The sequence below is a fragment of the Bufo bufo genome, chromosome 10, assembly GCF_905171765.1.
Source record: "Bufo bufo chromosome 10, aBufBuf1.1, whole genome shotgun sequence".
Lineage (NCBI taxonomy): Eukaryota > Metazoa > Chordata > Amphibia > Anura > Bufonidae > Bufo > Bufo bufo.
In genome coordinates this window covers 21611080-21627152 of record NC_053398.1, presented here as the reverse complement: position 1 = coordinate 21627152, position 16073 = coordinate 21611080, and the positions used below count along the sequence as shown (strand labels likewise).

The window sequence follows — 16073 nt, the reverse complement described above, 5'->3', positions numbered from 1 at the left end:
GGACCCCAAAATTGATGGGTAATTACCACAAGGATACCTGTGAGTTTTTTCACCACATTTATTGCTCAGGTGAGGGGGGAGACAAGATGGCGGCAAATATTACATAATAACCCGTGATATTACACACTGCCTCCTTACAGGTACAATTAATAGGAGGCTGAGGGAAGAGCTCCACAGGGAGGCGGGCGGAGGGGGAGCTTATTAATTACCGGGCGGGGGAGGCGTCCCTGCAGACTGGACACTGGGGGAAGGAGGACGGGGGACAGGGGCAGACACTGCGGGAGAGGACGGTCACGGTAGTGTTCACACAGGGCCGAGCATCCGCAGCAGCGGCCACAGGTGAGTGACAGGCGCGACAGTGTGCGACATGACGCAGCGGGGGCCCGGCGGCTGATGGAAGCCGCTCAGTATGGGGGTCTGCAGTGGAGGACGGGCAGGATGGCGATATCATGGGGTCTGTACGGGGGGAGGCAGTGTTATAAGCCCCCCACAAGTGTCTGCTGTGTGCGCCTGTTGCAGGCAGTTAGTCCATAGACTACAGTAGGAGAATCAAGTTACAAATTACTTTTAAGGGATTGCAAACTGCAATGTGGATTTTGCAATATTTTCTCTGGGGCGTTGCATTGGGGTGAGTGCCATGCATTGAGACGGGGCGGTGGGGGCACTTTCAGATGCGCGGTCTATGGGGTGATGTAATGAGGTGCATGCGCGGTCTATGGGGTGACGTAATGAGGTGCGCCCACGATGCGCGGTCTATGGGGTGACGTAATGAGGTGCGCCCATGATCCGTGGTCTATGGGGTGACTTAATGAGCCGCATGCGCGTTCTATGGGGTGACGTAATGAGGTGCGCCCACGATGCGTGGTCTGTGGGGTGACTTAATGTGGCGCATGTGCGTTCTATGGGGTGACGTAATGAGGTGTGCCCACGATCCGTGGTCTATGGAGTGACGTAATGAGGTGCGCCCACGATGCGTGGTCTATGGGGTGACGTAATGAGGCGCATGCGTGGTCTATGGGGTGACGTAATGAGGTGCGCCCACGATGCGTGGTCTATGGGGTGACGTAATGAGGTGCGCCCATGATCCGTGGTCTATGGGGTGACTTAATGAGCCGCATGCGCGTTCTATGGGGTGACGTAATGAGGTGCGCCCACGATGCGTGGTCTATGGGGTGACTTAATGTGGCGCATGTGCGGTCTATGGGGTGACGTAATGAGGTGCGCCCACGATGCGTGGTCTATGGGGTGACGTAATGAGGCGCATGCGTGGTCTATGGGGTGACGTAATGAGGCGCATGCGTGGTCTATGGGGTGACGTAATGAGGTGCGCCCACGATGCGTGGTCTATGGGGTGACGTAATGAGGTGCGCCCACGATGCGTGGTCTATGGGGTGACGTAATGAGGTGCGCCCACGATGCGTGGTCTATGGGGTGACGTAATGAGGTGCGCCCACGATGCGTGGTCTATGGGGTGATGTAACGAGGTGCGCCCACGATGCGTGGTCTATGGGGTGACGTAACGAGGTGCGCCCACGATGCGTGGTCTATGGGCCGCTGTAATGAAGTGCGTCCACGATGGGGGTCCAGTTGGTTGGACTTGCTTCATGGTAAATAAGTGTCAGCTGAAGTGCCCGGCTACAGCTTATCCCCCTCTGTCATTGTGGCGGCGAGGCTTCATATCCCAGCTGGGATCAGCTGTCAGGAGGATAAGGCCTCATTCACATGTCCGCCGTGACGACCTCTGTGATGAGACGGTCAGTGGTTCATCCATGATTATGTCCATGAAGGATCAGTGTTTTCTCTGTCATCTGTGTTCCACGGACGCCGCCAGGCTGAAGATCAATTTCCAGGGCATCCCTGTGAAAATCTCGGACGGACTACGGTTACCATCCCTGTTGAGTTTTTGGTTATCACGGACCCGTAGACTATATTGTGTGTGAGGGATCCATAACTGGTTCACCAAGGACCACCACAGACGTGTGAATACACATATTAAAGTCCGAGACCACGGACGGCACATGTCTGTCATTCCCTGACGTGTCAGTGAGGCCTGAGGTGTTGCCACTGCTCGTCCCCGGGGATCAAGGGATTGGGCATGTTGAAATCCGATATAAAGCCCCTCTTTCAACTCAGCCCTTCCATACGTGTGCATGCCCGGCTTGGTTGAGCATGCATCCGTAGTGTATGGGAAGAGGTCTGCAGTCTGTCTGTCTGCAGCGTGTCTCCTGAGGGAAAAAAGGATCGGGCAGCTGAAATACAACATGCCCGATCATAATCCCCCCCCCCCCCCCCCCCCCACCGCAAAAAACGGAACGGTTGTGTGCATGAGGCCTTAGTTGTAGTTTTGTAACAGCTGGAGGGCCGCAGGTTGGGCATCCTTCAGCCAGTGGATCTTCCAATGTACTCTGAAATCAATGAGGATGGAGGGGGCGATCGGACTGACTGGGATTTGCTCAGCGCTATCGGCGGCACGTATTGATTTACAGCAGTTATGTACGTTTATGGCCCTTTTATCTAATTGTTATAGCTGCTGTATAATGCAGGCATCCTCAAACTGCGGCCCTCCAGCTGTTGCAAAACTACAACGCCCAGCATGCCCGAACAGCCTACAGCAGGGCATTGTGGGAGTTGTAGTTTTACAACAGCTGGAGGATGCCTGGTATAATGTGTGTACAGATGACTTCACGTGGCGGCGTACGCAGAGAACACATGTAAATTCTTCAACGTGTCGAAGGGTGGATAGACCGCAGTGGAGCTGAGCTGCAGTACCAGGCACCACCCGTGGACAGGGGTGGTGCAGTTTTTGGAAGGGAAGCAGCCATGGGAAAAGTTGTGCTGTTACCCATAACGAGCAATTCGATGGCAGGTCAGGTAGATGTGGCCGGGGGCGCCCCTGTGCAAGAAAAATCAGTCCGTATTTTGGTTCATGCGGGTGTAAAGTATGTAGAGAATGTCGTTTTTTCAGGTTGAGCGCGGTGTTGCACAGCAGGTTTACCCTGTGATCTGCTTATGTCGGTGTATTTTTGATTTTCGTGCATTCTGTGAGGCTTATAACATGGCTTCACTATGTGCTCCCAGGGCAACCAAACCTTTCTTGAAGAAACCAGTACGGATCCAGAGGAGCCACTCGGAGCGCTCTGCCCCTTCAGCGCTGCTCGGCTTTCGTGCGGGTGGAGTACGGATCCAGTATACTTTCTATGAATCTGTACCGCACATGCTCAGGCAGCCGGGCAGAGCCGAAGGGGCAGAGCGCTGTGAGCAGCACTTCTGCCCCGTCATTTCCTCACCACCTTTTTTAAGAGCTGTTCACACTAGTGTGACACATTCTGTTGGGTTTTCCGCCCCTTTTTGAAGACCAATAGGGCACAGCCTGTGGCGGTATGCTTGGTGGTGAAGTGATGGAAACCTTGAAAAGGACCCTATTAAGTCAAGGTTAGGTCCACGGGTCCACTGTATGGATCTTGTAAACATATCCTTAAAGGGGTTCTCCGGGTCTGTACGTAAAGTGCCTCATTCAACTATCCTGTGGAGAGATGACCCTTTGTGCAGGATTTACGGATGCCAATTCAGCGATCCCTGCCGGGATCATGCGATCGCCCCAACAGGTTCTTCCTCTGAGTTAGTGAACAGAAGCGCTCCTCTTTCTTCCTGTTCAGCTGTATAATGTCGATGCGGCTGAGCAGTAAGAAAGAGGAGCACGTTCAGGGGTGACGTCAGAAGAGCTTGCAGTCGGTCGGGTGATAACATTATCCCATTGCAGAATCGGCGGAGTGGCAGAAGTGCTGTTCAGTGTCTTCTGTCCACAGGTTGTCAGAGGCGTTGTAAGTACAGACCCACAGGACCCAGCTCAGAGTTAACAGCAGGAGTATGGTCTAAGGGGGAAAAAAAAAACACTTGCAGCTCCGTTCCAGCACCACTGGTCCCCACTGCTTTCAGTTTCTTGTGAACTGTGATCGCGTGCCCTGCTGCAGCCATTCACTGGCTTCTGCGCCTCTTGCAAGCTGCTCTGTGTTAGCGCCAGGGGTCCCCGCTGCTTTTAGTGTCCTGCGGACTGTGCGACTTCTCGCGTGCATCACTGCAGCCATTCTCTGGTCTCAGCGCCTCTTGCAAGTAGCCTTGTTCCAGAGGCCCCTGCTGCTTTCAGTGTCCTGCAGAGGCTGTGTGACATCCCGTCGGTGGTCTCGTGCACCACTGCAGCCATGTGGCACGTGACCACTGAGGCCAGTAATAATGGACAGGACGTCCCACTTCTGGTCCACTACTGTCACATAATTCACTCCAGAAACCAGTTTTTTTTTTTCTTGCTTGTGTTCACTTTGTTGTTTTTAGCTGCTTGTTTGACCTGTTGTGCTAGTCTGTCCCTCCAGGTATGTGACTTTACTCCTATCTGGCCTACAAATATCAGGAAACTTGAACTTTGCCAAAAAAATAGTTTCACAGTCTCCTATGTCATGTTGTTCGAGGGGAAACCTACATGTCCCCTCTGCCATGTTTTTAAGCATACCTATCGTCAGAAGTTTATTTTGATGGGGGTCCGGCTGCTGAGGTACGTCTGGGTCACTGGAAGGGGCCCCCTCTGGAGGGTTTGGGTATCATATAAACAATCTGCGGCCCCTGAATGAGGTCTGTATGCCATAGGGCCATATGACGTTTTCCTGCTCAACCCCATGAATATGGCCGTGGGATCACCGCCGGCTTCTTAGGAACGGCCTCTTGTCCTTAAGAAATCATTACCCAGTGATCTAACTTCTTGGCCGGACTTCCAGCGAGGCTCATGCCCAGCGACGGTCGCACCAGGTAATTGCGATTCGCCTGCTGTTAATAATTTTCAGATAATATCAGGCTCTTATTTGATTTTCTCTGACTCACCGGTGCGCAGTATTTATGGCCATTCCACAGGACTTGACCAAGGGCACTCGTAAATTTTAGCAACTCGCCTGAAATTGTCAATTTTGGAGCTGAACTGTAAATTCTCTCAGATTTTCATGAACTACATTACAGAATTTTTTCTGATTACCGTAGGGCGATATTCGGACACGCTGCTTATCCTCCAGGCCTTTATTCTGTATTGGCCAGGTGGAACAAAACGGGTGAAAAACTGACGTTGAGTCCTTGTGACCAAAGTATTAGTCCTTGTTCACACAGAGGTATGAAAGCAAATAAAGTTGGAACTTTATTTGCTTTCATACCAAGGATATATAAGCTCACCAGCCTATTCCGAGCACGCGGGTGTTTTGGATGTTTGGGTGAGCTGGACTTTCTTTGTGCATTTTCACACAGAGGGGTCTGCAGAATTTGGCGCAGTTTCCACCACAGGTGGCGTCCCGGACAAATGACTCCCATTGTTTTCAGTGGGAAGCCGCGCTGCCATTTATTTCAGCGACTGCGCCAAGAAGGGCATAACCAGACGCATCTGTTTTAGCCCTGTTCAGATTGGAAAAAGATGGCTCATGCGAAAGTGGGATCCTCTGTCGTTTAAAGGGGTTGGCCCATCTCTCGCCTATATCCCATATTGCTAGACTATGCCACCAAAGGGTCCCACCTGTCTCTAGAACGGAGCCTGCAAAGCTGAAGACGGCAGACCGCGCACCAGATAGGCAATCAATATCAAATTTCCAGAGAACCCCTTTCATAGCACCTGTTTGCATGATCAACCCTATTAAATCGGGCATACTGCAGGATGGGGTTGCTCCTGCTGATTTAAACCGTACCTATCTAGCAGCTTAGTGCATTGAAGTCCTGTTGGTTTAATAGGGTTCATCCTGCTGATAGATGCTTTCTGGCAGCAGCTTATTCTGAGAGTGTTTGGCCGACGGCTCTCTAAGGCGTATGGCCACCGTTGGCCTCTGTTCAGACCTGTGCTGGAGGCTCTTAGGATAAGGAAGAAAAACCCCTTACAGCTCCCAGTATAACTCGGTGGGGTCCATAGGTTATTTCATCCGACACGGAGCATTAAACTGCCCTTACACCTTCGATGGACTGCCTAATGCTCATTCAACCGAGCACTTCTTCCTCTTTCCCCACCCATACATGTGCGTGCAAGGCTTGGCTGAGCATGCACGTTTTCTCTATGGGGATAAGAGTATAAGGCTACATTCACATCTCTGTTTCGGAGATCCGGCACAAATGTTGGCTGTCGGCCAGACAAAAAAACTGTTGCATGCAACGGTTTTTGTAAGGCCGAAACGCTGCATTTATGCCGGAAATCACTGGATGACTGCCGGACCTGCTGGCAGTGAAGTAGAGGATCCGGCAGGCAGCTCAGTGCCTGAACAGCCTGCCGGATCTTCTAATGGAGGTGTGAACGAGGCCTAAGCTGCTGCCAGAACAAAGGATCGGACATGTTGAAATCCTTCTTGCCCCTGATGTCCACCTCTGGGGGGTAAGTCAGCACCCACTGTACACGCGAGATAGTTAGATGGTTCATGGCCAACTTTATAAGTCTAACCCTATATATTTGGATGTTGATGGCCTATACTCTGGATAGGTCATCAGTATCTGATTGGAGGGGGTCCGACATCTGGTACCCCTGCCAATCAGCTGTTTGAAGAGGCCGCCTTCTCGCATGATACCAAGTACAGCGCCGTACATTGTATAGTGGCTGTACTTGGTATTGCATCCCAGGCCCGTTTACTTGAATGGGACTGAGCCGCTCTTGGGTCATGGGACCGATGAATGTGACGTCACTGGCTTAGGAGGAGGTCACACCGCTCATAGGAACGCCGCGGCCTCTTCAAGCAGCTGACCAGGGGAGGGGCTGGAAATCCTGAAGATGGCTCATCAGGCGTCCTGGACAGCCCTTTTAAAATTTGCATCACGGAGCGAATATCATACAGATTCTTGTGCGAGGAAAAATGAACGCGAATCATGTGATGTAATAAACGATTCAAAGACGAGCGACAAATCGCTTATTTCTCGTCCATTGTGATCTTTCAGCTTGCTAAAAAATAGATCCGTTCGTATAATATGGAGTCGCCTAGTCGCTAACAATCTCGTACAGGCCTTTTGACCAAGCATCCGTCCCCCATCTTTACATGTAATAACAAGGAACGATTTAAGTAACGAGCGATTATGTGTACAATAAGCGACATTTTCGCCGTTTAACAAGTCGTCGCATCTTCCATCGTTTATCGTGATCTGTATGACGTCTGCCGGTGTAATGGTACCTTGAGATCTGGTCAAATCTAATCCACTCTGTGACTACTGTAACGCGCTACGGATTTTCCGTGTCGCCCTAGCCTTAAAATTGGGTTTCACATAAAGGCATGAGCCGGAACAGAGCGCCGACGTATGAGAACGGACCGTCCGAGTGGCGCCACGTGATGCTACTTTCCCCGTGCCCGGTTCTGGTCCTGTTGTGTGCAGAAGTGCTGTGGCCGGGCTAGTTGTAGTCGTGCATGTCCTATGACGACTACTAGGCCAAGAATCGGATTTGTGGCATGCAGTACGTGCTAAAATCTGCTGCGACCCTATAGCCTATGTCTACGGAAGTCTGTTCAGTTCAGTCGTGTGCACAGTAAGCCAGGACGGGCACATCGCTCCCACCGCACCCCCTCCCATCGATCCCCTTCTCCTCCAGAACAAAGCTCGTTCTGTCCAGTGTAGCCCTGCGATGCCTTAACCAATTCAAAGGGGGGGGGCTCCTCCGCTGTATGCGGTCTGCGGACGCTCTGGCATATCCCCGCGTTACGTAGATTAATTCAATCCATGTCTGAACACGGCTCCCTCACACGGCGTCGCTGACGCTCGGTGCCAAGACAGATTGAAATTTTCCAACCTACTTGTTTGCCAGGCGGACCAAAGGCGGTGTTTACCCTCGCCTTCCCTGGCTGGCTGCACACTCTGCTTCTCAGGCCAGGTAAGTCTTTGTAATATGGGGGGGGGGGGGGGGGTGGGGAGGGCTTGTGCATATCCATAGCAGCTCGTAGCCCTTTGCATAGGGTGCGGGGGGGGGGGGAAGGGGCACCGGGACTTGTAAATGCTTCTGCAGTGATGTGACCTGTTTAGCTGCAGGATATTTCTGCCCAAAGTGAGCGAAGGCTTTTAGGGAGGGGGCGTGCGTCCACACAGTCCAGAGAGGATTCGGCTGAGGTGTTGCGGATTCTGTAAATGGTTAAAACGCGTTAAGCAAAAATTGCACGCCACCCCCCCCCCCCCCCCCCCAACTCTGGTAATGCATTAACTATTCATCTGCTGGAGCAGCTGATGCCAGGGTGCCCGGTGTAATGCAAAACGCTCCCGTCTTACAGTCCTGTTGCTGACTCTGCCGAATACACAATATATCCTGTTATATGTTGGAACGCTTGCAGTATCCTGCAGCGGCACAACCGGCTTCTGACAGTAGCGCTATTTAGGGATGAGCCAAGAAAATGTGTATTTTTCTGAGCAATTTGAAACCATACAGGGTTTTGGCAGCTTTTTGTGTGTTTTTATAGAGCGAAAAGGGTCTTCTTTAGCCAACGACCTCGTCATTTCTGTACGGTTTGGGTTAGGGGAGGGGTACTGTCATTTCTGTGGGAAGAGAAGCGTAGTCATTCCCGGCTTGTACTGTGTGGGTATAACCAAGGCCTTTGCAGCCGGCTCCATGCCCTTTAAAACTCGTCGGGGCAGTTCGTGTGCCAGCTCGGAAGATCACACAACTGGAGGCATTTTGTATAATTTCGACGACAAAGGTGAGCAACTCCAAGCCCCGGTGCCGTCCTGATGACATTTCTGTATTCTGGCAGGGGGCTGACTTTGGGGTGGGGAGAAATAAAAATGATTACATCCGTTTGCATGTTTTTAGCAAGCTCGGCGTACTAGGAACTGGTCATCCCCAGGCCTAAACGGGTAAACTATGGTGTCCATGCAGGTCCCTCGGTTATCCTGATTCCTGATCCAAAAACATCTGGTCCCGCAGACCCAATGTGAATATAATTTGACTGTGGGTGGGAAATCAAGCCCTGCCATTAAGAATTGTGTTTTCTGATACGAAAGGGGTAATGGGATTATTTTTCTCTCTCTTCATGATGTGTTTATTTCGAGGGGGTTTCCATGTGGAGGGTATTTATATGTGAATCGGCCATGTGCAGTACAGGAACCTGTTGCTGGAGTCGGGTGGACCCCAAATCCCATTTTCAAGATGGGGTTGGGTTTTCTTGCTTCGGTTAAGAGAGCTCCAGTTGCGTGTGGGGGAGGGGGGGGGGGAGCGACCACTTCTAGTGGCGGGGAGGACTACAACTCCCAGTATGCATACTTGCTCTGCTCTTCTCAGAACTCTCATAGAAATAAATGGAGCATGCTGGGAATTGTAGTTTAACAGTAGGAGTGCCGCAGGTCGCCCACCGCTGTCCTAGCGCATACCTGGACACAGCAGCAGTGACTGTTTTATTCCTCCCCATATCTTCCGTCTTAAAGGGGTTGTTCAGCTGAGCTTTTATGAGAAAAAATTAATAAAAAATCAGATTAGTATAATATAAGTCGTCCTCTCCTTACTGATCCCCCGTCACTCCCAGAAAATAACCACTCAGCCAGTCACTGGCAGCAATGGTGTCCTGCCTCACCCAGTGATTGAGTGGTCGTATTTCTGAGCCAAGAGGAGACCCTGGCGGAGGATTGGGAAGCATTGGAACGGAGCGGTAAGATCCATGACTGAAGGTGTATGCCGGCTTTAGATGCGATGGCCGTGTGCTCCAGATATCTGTGATGATCCTGATCTGATGTGTCTGCTGTGTTTCCACTTTGGAATAGTACATATAGCCCAGAGGTAAAAGCCTTTGTATTGATAGATCTGCCCTATGGAAGCCGCGGTGGATGTATGGTGAACTGCTAGATCATATCCTAAGGGGTTATCTATCTATTGTAACATGAATGGCCATCGATCGAAGATTGGAGGGGGTCCGACTCCCGGCACCCCGCCCATTAGCTGTTTGTAGGGGTGATGGACTTGTGCAGGAGTTGCAGGCCGGTCCAGCATTAGTAGTGTTGCGGCCTTGTCCCTTTCTAGTGAGTGAGTTCTTAGTCTCCCGCAGCACATTGTCTGCCTCTTATTAGTCAGATTTATTGTCCCCTGTTAAAGGGAATGTGTTATCATAACATGACAAAAAAAAAATCCAATTTGTGTTTAGAGGTAATCCTGAAATCTTGCAGTTTTCACACTGAGCCTCCTAAGCTGAGACTTCCTGTTCTGTAGAGATCACTTCTCTGCAGTCATCTCATTCTCATCACGGGCAGGATTACAATGACCGGTAACACCTCCATATATGGGTATAACCCAGGATCCACCATTTTTACAGTAGGTGATATCCCTATCCCAGCTCACCTTCTCTCCCTCCCTGCACAATGACCTCTGAACTGGGCACAGAGCATGGCCACAACACTTTCATTCTTCAAAATATAGAATTTCAGAACAGATTTACTTAATGGACTTTTTTTATTTTTTCCATGGTATATAAAGGGAGACTGTATGTACACCTTGCTGCTTGAACGCTGCGTCCTTAAGGATTACACAGCTGTAAGTAGCTTAAAGCGAACCTTTCACCTCATTTTCACTTTATAAACTAGCAACAGTACCTTATAGATTATCTTCAGTGTGTTCTTATACATGTTAGTGCCGCTTTCCTGCGCTTTTTATTCATAAAAAAATCGTCTTATAAAGTTCTCATTTCTGCTCCAACAGTCACGCAACAAGTCAAGGGGGTAGCCCTTCCCTCTCCTCTGGCCGTACCGCCCCTGCCCTAACGCCGCCTCTATGCTTTGTAATTGACAGCCGGCTCAGTCGCCGGGACCGCGCTTGTGAATCCTGCGCATGCGCCGTCCTCCTCATTCGCCGCGCGATCCCGTCTTTCTGGCGGACACAAGCGCGACCATGTAACAGAATCGCGCATGCGCCGTACGCGATGCCTGCCTGTCTGCTCTCCCTCCCGTGCGCGCGCTCCACTATCTTCAGGCTCCAAGTGCCCCACGTGATCACTGTAGACTTGCCGCAGATTGCAAGCCAGTGATCATCGTGAGCGGAGCATTGTTCTAATAATCCGAAGGTATTTTATGAAGATAGTGGAGCGCGCGCACGGGAGGGAGAGCAGACAGGCAGGCATCGCGTACGGCGCATGCGCGATTCTGTTACATGGTCGCGCTTGTGTCCGCCAGAAAGACGGGATCGCGCGGCGAATGAGGAGGACGGCGCATGCGCAGGATTCAGAAGCGCCGTCCCGGCGACTGAGCCGGCTGTCAATTACAAAGCATAGAGGCGGCGTTAGGGCAGGGGCGGTACGGCCAGAGGAGAGGGAAGGGCTACCCCCTTGACTTGTTGCGTGACTGTTGGAGCAGAAATGAGAACTTTATAAGACGATTTTTTTATGAATAAAAAGCGCAGGAAAGCGGCACTAACATGGATAAGAACACACTGAAGATAATCTATAAGGTACTGTTGCTAGTTTATAAAGTGAAAATGAGGTGAAAGGTTCGCTTTAAACTTGCGTTTGATTAACCCTTTATTGAATCGCTTATTTTCCTCCTTGGTTTAGGCGAAGAGCCAAATATGAATATAGATCTATTTTTTTTAAAGTAGAATATTTACTATTACATTATAATGAATAAATAATATTTATTGTAATTAGTTATTATTATTTATGTTGCCTGGTTTGACAGATGGGATGGTGAACAAGTCGGCTTTAATAGTTGTAGCATATGGCTAGTATATTCCCCCAATGTCAGATGGGTGCGGGTCCAGCCTCTGGTCTCCCTGAAATGGAGATCGCTTGCACAGTGTCTTCACCATTGACTGCTATAGGATTCCCAAAAACGGCGGAACGAGCCTGCTTGGCTATCTTCAGAATTCCTATAGCAGCGAATGGAGAGCAAGCGGCGCAACCGCAACCGCGTCTCGTGCACCGCCATGGGGCTGCCGGAAATGGCCAAGCCAGTACTCTGCTCTTTTTGAAGCTCCCAAAGCGATGAATGGAGGGTGGCCTTGCTCACGCGGCAGCTCTACCCTTTTGGACATTGGTGCAGATGCAACCTCCGGGACCCGCACTTACCTGACATTTTCTTGAGATGGGGAAAGCTCCTTTAAGGTTGGCTGGGTTATTTGCGGATGAGTGGCTGACCTTCATTACCAAATCTAATTTTGTCTCGGACCTCAGTAACTCAGTAACCGCTCTGCACCTTTTGTGCTCGGCTTGTATGAAAGATTTGTTGTGTTCAGAGCGGGCAGGTTCAAGTGCGAGCCTGAAATCCTGGCCCCCGGGACTTTGATCTCCACTCCATATGCTGAGTCTCCGTATAGGAGCCGGTGAATGAGGGGCTCTGTTCTCGCCCCGCTGTGTGGGTGCATTTACTGAGCGCCACATTTGCATTCTTTTAATTCCCTGCCCTGATGGTGTCCCATCTTTTCGCTGACCGCTCTGTCAAGGGGAATTAAAGGGGACGTTCCTTTAAGGCTCGACTTCAGAAGTTAAAATAACGTCTAGATCCCTCCGCCCCCTAATTGTTGGTTCTCCCCATACTTTCCGTGACTTGACTGTGCTGGAATGAAGCAGAATCGGAAATGCAGCTGCGGTCAGTGGCTCTACTGTTCTACATTGTCTCATGGAAGTCTAAGGTTCTGGGTGCTGCTTGGTTTTCCCTCATTCTTTATATTGCTACTCTGTTCCAGCAAAAAAATTTAACAATCTATATGTGATTTATTCTGTGTCATTTTTATTTTAAAGAGGACCCTTAATTTCACCATCAAAAGGATAGGTCATCAATATCTGATTGGTGGGGGTCCGACACCATCAGCTGTTTAGAGGCTGTGGCCAAGCACAGCACCATTTGTTCCATAGTGGATGTGTTTGGTATTGCAGCCCAGGCCCATTCAGTAGACCATGTGACTGATGAACGTTGACGTCGCTGGCCTACGAAGAGTCCTCGACACTCTTCAAACATCTGATCAATGGGGGTGCTGGGGATGTGACCCCAGTGATCAGATACTAATGACCGGTCCTGAGCATTGGTGATCAATAATAAACCCCTTTAACTTTCTTTTCTGTACTTTTAGCGCAGGGAGTCTCACTTAACAGTTAGTCAGACCAGGGTGGAGTGAGGGGTGGTGACTCAACTAATGGCCCATACCTCCCCGATGCAATCCCAGTAGTGTGGCTGCTCAAGGCTATGAATATGGAGTTAAAAACGATTTCTTAAACCCATCTTCCACTTTTATCCTCTGTGTCAGAATTTTGTATCCGTGGTGGGGCCTGACGGTAGACCACCCTCAGCTGAGCACTGAGCTGCACCAGGGCATCATGCCTGCCACCATTGCTCAAAGCTAGGTGCTGTGGGTCCAGTCAAGGGATCCTTTGTAACCCATCTGCCAAAGCCATTGTAACCCTGCTGACCCCCCCCCCCCCCTCCCCGGTCCTGTAATTATGGTCAGCGATTGGCTACGTGGCCACTTGGCGCACGCTGAATTGAGCCAACATGGCAGGACCCTCTATTAACCCTTTATGTGCTTGTGTAAATATCCTGGGATTATCAAGAAGATCATTATAGGTTACTGGTAAAGTATTTATTTAACATTACAAAAGCTGGCCATACATAGTCGAAGTTGTGGCGGCACCAGCTAGCCGTCTAATGTATATGTCCATTGGCGGGGGGGGGGAGGTGTCCTAACTTAAAATAGTTGTATTTTAACGTGCCCTATCACAGGGGTCAGCAGCGTCCTGCCCTCCAGCTGTTACAACTCCCAGCATGCTCCACTCACTTCTACAGGAGTTCTGGGTACAGCCAACTAAGTGTGCATGCTGGGAGTCGTAGTTTCACTCCAGCTGGCGTGCCAGAGGTTGCCGATCCCTGCCCTGTCCTTTGGTTCTCAAGGAAAATAAGCAGCTGCTAACACATGCATGCTCGGCCGACCCCAGTAGGCAGGTGCATAAGGGATAGCTGTTGCCAAATGAGCCTTGAAAATTGAAGGAATTGTCCTGTTTGGCAAAGCCATTTTTGCTGAAGTTTCCTGGCGTTGAGTTCTCATTGAAACCAATAGGCTGTGTGTGTGTGTGTGTGTGTGTGTGTGTGTATATATGTATGTGTGTGTATATATGTATGTGTGTGTATATATGTATGTGTGTGTATATATGTATGTGTGTGTATATATGTATGTGTGTGTATATATGTATGTGTGTATATATGTATGTGTGTGTATATATGTATGTGTGTGTATATATGTATGTGTGTGTATATATGTATGTGTGTGTATATATGTATGTGTGTGTATATATGTATGTGTGTGTGTATATGTGTGTGTATATGTGTATGTGTGTGTGTGTGTATATATGTATGTATATATATATATATATATATATATAATTATATATTACAATGATAGAGCAATTCTTAGTGATGCTCACTACTTTAAGATTATTTATTTTTTTTGGTCCTTTCATTGGGAGTTCTTCTTCCTTGTACCTGTGATAAAATGTGACACCTGAAGGCGTATCGCAGTGACAGTCTGCAGCAGAGCTATATAATTACCCTCGTTAGACCTCCCTCCTGGTACACGGTGTATAGGAATGTATGGGGCGGCTGGTGAGATGACTCGCCTTGTTTCTATAGCTACAATCTAGTTTAACCCACAGTAAGGAGCCTCCACACGTCGTGCACTTTCACTCCCAGTATGACTCGCTGCACCTATACTGGTCCCAGGTAGAGGTGGCTCTGGTTTCCGCTTGCTCATTGTGGAGATGGGCAGACACTCTGATTCTGTCTGCTGTACCATACAGCCCATTATCTAGTGGGCATGCTTTTCTCATGACTCTGATTGTTTTCTAAGGCGCGGCCAACTTTGTGCCCATTCCGGGACCATGGCGTTTGTGATCTGTGTCCGTTTTTTTCCTATCATTTTCAAGGCAAACTTGACTTAGATTTTTTTTCACTTTTCATGTCTGGTGATCATCCAAAAATCAAGGAAGACACACGGAAACGGATCACGGAACAACGGAACCCCGTTTTGCGGACCGTGAAAAAATACTGTCGTGTGCATGAGTCCTTAAGCAAATGGCATTTACCAGGTAGAGAAAGTTAATACAAGGCACTTACTAATGTAATGTGATTGTCCATATTGCTTCCTTTGCTGGCTGGATTCATTTTTCCATCACATTATACACTGCTCGTTTCCATGGTTATGACCACCCTGCAATCCAGCAGCGGTGGTCGTGCTTGCACACTAGAGGGGGAAAAAAAAGCACCAGCATCCATGGTGGTCTGTAACCGTCCCAGCCACCTTGAATCTGCGCTGCAGCAATGGCCATATCCCCTGGATACAGGCCGTGTATAATGTGATGGAAATACCGTATGAATCCAGCCAGCAAAGGAGGCATTATAGACTACAGCAATACATTAGTAAGTGCCTTGTATTCACCTTCTCTACATGATCAATGCCATTTGCTGAAGTGAGAGAACCCCCTTTAATAGTCACACAATATGGTTAGCAATATGAATCAGTATCTGTATCCAAAAACTGTAATAAAAAATGGCGCTGTGGATTTAAAGGGTGTCCGGATAGGATAAACAAAAAATAATAAATGGTTTTCTGTGTCCAAAGGTTGTGTCTGGTATTGCAAAATAGCTCCATTGGAGTGAATGAAGCGGAGCTGTGCAGTAGCCCAGACAACCTTCGGGCAGGTGTGACCCTTTTTTACACAGGATGTGGCAGTTGTAGAGAGAGCAGAGCCTCTAGGTGTAATGGCAACGCCCCCGTTGCTCCTAGAGGCTCATTTGCATATATTAAAACATAATTTTTCTCAGCAATGCGGGCACATAGGAACATGGGACCAACACAGATGTCTTCAGCTGCCAAGCGCACATGTAACAGGTCAGCCAGTGTCATAGGTACAAATCTACTGACAGATGCCCTTTAATATATATGGATACTATAGGCTATGTTGCAGGTGCGTAACAATAGGGAGTGCAGCGGTTGCAGTTGCGCCCATGTCCTGGTGCCTATGACACGACTGGCCCCAGTGCCACCCATTTCCCCTGTCTAATAAACAGAATCCAGGATTTGAAAACAAATGTCTGCATTCTTCAAAGAGAAGAAGAAATGATGATAAAAACTAAAA

The 16073-nt window shown here is 49.4% G+C and overlaps 1 protein-coding gene across 6 annotated transcripts in view; it reads left to right on the top strand.

Moving 5' to 3' along the window:
• Positions 1-215: 215 nt before the first annotated feature.
• Positions 216-16073, top strand: part of PACSIN3 (protein kinase C and casein kinase substrate in neurons 3) — a 77837-nt gene continuing 61979 nt past the window's right edge. For 4 of the 6 annotated variants that reach the window (XM_040409193.1, XM_040409191.1, XM_040409192.1 and 1 more), the window contains exon 1: positions 216-339. The gene's annotated coding sequence lies outside the window, so the exon portion shown is untranslated. Of the gene's footprint in view, positions 340-7731; positions 7859-16073 lie in introns of those variants that run through there. The other 2 variants (XM_040409190.1, XM_040409188.1) reach the window with 2 other exon arrangements.